Genomic DNA, 3,383 nt, shown 5'->3' with positions numbered 1-3,383 from the left:
GAAAACGTTAAAATCATTCATGCAAATCAAATATGTGGTCAATGTTTAATTTATTATGGCTCAACATCAACTTTAAACAGCTGAGTTATTAGTCTGGATTGAAAGGAACTCAGTGTTTCAGCAGTTTTTCTGTTTTCTGGATGTTTGTGGTGCAAAGAAGCCGATTAATCGATTAATTCTGGAGTATATTAATTAATATACTCCAGTTAATCGATTACTAAATTAGCTGATGATTATTTCAGTATCTGATTAATCACGATTAATCAACACAACCTCTACGCTCCTGCTTGAGTGAATCATTGTGGCAGCATTCTGTTCCAGCTTGGCTTTAGGCACCTTGACGTTTCATTTCAAGCATGTTGCAACTTAAATGCTGGCAAATCGGAGCAACTAGCTGTAATTTTTAATTTTAGCAGCATTTTTGTAGTTACACTGATAAAAGTGGTCTAAATCAAAATGGGCCATTTTTTCCACATTCATATTAATCTCCACACATCAGATGTTTTTGTTGACTGGTAAAGAAACTCCAGTCATAAATGACAATAATGACATATTCCATTTCCTTTTCATTTGGTTTATTAATATGGAACAAGCTGAACACAGAAGCCACATTGTACCAAGCAGGTGAATACATATCTGTTCTTTGGTGATATAAACCTCTAATTGTGGCTCCAGTTACTACATATAAATATCATCAATAAAATGATTGTGTTAAATCAATGGTCCCCAAACTACGGCCCGCGGGCCGGATCCGGCCCGCCTCCACATTTGGTCCGGCCCCCTGAACAATACCAGAGAGCATTCAGATTTTTTTTCATATATTGTATTTAATATGTGGTTAATATGTGGATATTTCTTCAAGGAGGTGTGTCCTGTAAACTGTGGGTGTTTTGTTTTGCGTGGCGCATTGCTGCCATCTGTTGGACTTTTAGGGAACTGCTTGACTTTTATGTTATTTAATCAGTACGGTTGTTTGCTAGCTGTAGAGCAGATGAACACGTGTTTGTTATGAACGCCGCATTCCAGGTCGAATTCTTCGCAGCCTGTAAGTAGCAGCTTATACTTCAAAACGAGCCTTTATGTTAACATATGAGGAATTCATATGTTAAAGTTACTAGTCAGTCCCAGTGACCGTTTCACTAACGGTTTTTGGGTAAAAATCAATCGAGTGACGCCCCCCCGTACCCCCCTCTGTCAACAATTACCTGATAACCGTGTAACATTTTTTCTGTTACAAACTGACTCCGCCCCCCACCAGAGAAGGGAAAAGTTATGTGGCCCTCACAGGAAAAAGTTTGGGGACCCCTGGGTTAAATGATCAGAGATTCATGGCCTGAATCTTCCTCCTGGACCTGAACTGTTCATTCAGGAGGATAAACCCGCTGGACACTGGGATTACAAGCACCCCTTCGGCCAAAGTTTTGAAATCAGGGAACATTTCTCCCATTTAAGTGCTCAATAGCCAACAGAATTAGGGATTTTCTGATCAATTAGCTCACAGGCAGCGATACGCATCCAGTCGAGATCAGAGATGATTTTTTTTGTCACCATTAAGAAAAATCGGACAAAGACAAAAATATTCGGCTAACACGATATATACATATAAATCAACTAAATATAGATAATTATATGTGAGATATTAAACTCAAATGATACTGGCCTAACTTAAGATTACAACAAAACCTCCTGAAAAGCTCTTAGAACTGCCTATCGTATTATTTCAAAACACCAAATATACCATAATATACTTTAATACACAGAGTGGAAACTGTAACACAGAAGCTAACATCCACCATCTTCCTTCCGCTGGTTTCAGCCAATCAGTGCCAAGGACATTAACTGGATTGGTTGATTTGCAAATGGCAGCCAATAGCGAGTAAAGTAACATTGCACAAAGGTATTTCAGTTTCCCAAACTGCATTATTTTAGAAATACTCTACAGAGAAATGTGTGAATTTTCCATGAATAATTTGGAGTTATGCTTTACATAAAAATACACAAACATCTACACACACGTATATATATATTCCTTTTTTAATGTTTTTTCCATAATATTGCTTTCTCCTGTGTGTGTTGTTGCTTTTGCAGAATTTTATGTGGAAGCTACGGATAACCTAGAATAACATTTTAATTTTAATAACTTTCATTTATATGACGGAATATTTTGAAATATTATTTCCTCTGTCAACAATGTTTTGTTTATCCAAAACAGTTATGAGCATCAGAGGTTATTTATTGGATCTGAATTGGGCCCTAAAACCTCCTACATCTTGAATATATGAAATTATTTTCAAATCAAATATTATTATTTGCAGGATTTAAATATGGCTGAATTTGCAGTGAGAGACCATTCAACACTATTTATGACGTATAAAACACACATAGCGTTTTCAGTATAATTATAATACGGATCAAAAGACATACAAACACAAGATAAGTGGATCCGTCTTTGATGCGCACCGGCCTGCAAAGCGGTCCCGTTTTAAAACCTGCTGCCTGGGACTGCGGTGTTCCACTGCCCTCCAGTGGACACCTGCGGAACTGCAGCGCTGAACACCGAGACGGGAGTTTTAGAAAATATTTCCACCAAGTTTAAAACAAGTAATGTCACAATAAATAAATGAAAATAAATTTGATAAATTTTAAAATCACAATAAGAAACCTTAATTTTGATTCATTATTCCTTGTAGAAGTTAAAGCCAAAGTCTCGTCACCACACCAGGATGCAGTAGACAACTAAAAAATTTAATCATTCCAGTAATCTAATATGAAAATATATCTAAATAATTACAAAGGCTAGCTACACATTTTTTTATGTTATGTATATTTAAGGCATTTATTTTGGTTCATTTTGATGATTTTCTCAGGACATTAGAAATATTGAACATTACATTATTACACACAGTAAAACTGCCAGTGTTGAGTTGAATTAAATTAAATTAAATTAAATTAAATTAAATTAAATTAAATTAAATTAAATTAAATTAAATTAAATTAAATTAAAAGTGTCTATATGTGTCCAAGTCAGCTGGTGTTAAATTCAACAATACAGAGAGTCACATTAATATTTACACCTGTGCTGGTGTTAAAATATATGTAGTGTTGATCACAAAACATAATGTGGTGTTAAAAAAGTAAATAATTGACCCACAAAGTGCCAATATCAATCAAATCCAGTGGAAAATATTCAAAACAATACACAGAAATGGAAAGTTGAACTTTTCTTAAACCTATTTCAGTTTTATAGACCAATGTTAATTTAACAAAAAAATGGGTGTCAATCTTTTAACACTTTCTAAAGTGTTACTTTAACATCTGCTGACTTGGACACATATAGACACTTTTGGGTGTTAATTCAACACTGGCATTTTTACTGTGCATCT

Source organism: Poecilia reticulata, chromosome 4 (genome assembly GCF_904066995.2).
Source record: "Poecilia reticulata chromosome 4, P_reticulata-male-v2, whole genome shotgun sequence".
In the NCBI taxonomy this organism is placed as follows: domain Eukaryota; kingdom Metazoa; phylum Chordata; class Actinopteri; order Cyprinodontiformes; family Poeciliidae; genus Poecilia; species Poecilia reticulata.
The sequence above is the reverse complement of the archived record's forward strand: the minus strand, read 5'-3'. Positions refer to the sequence as shown.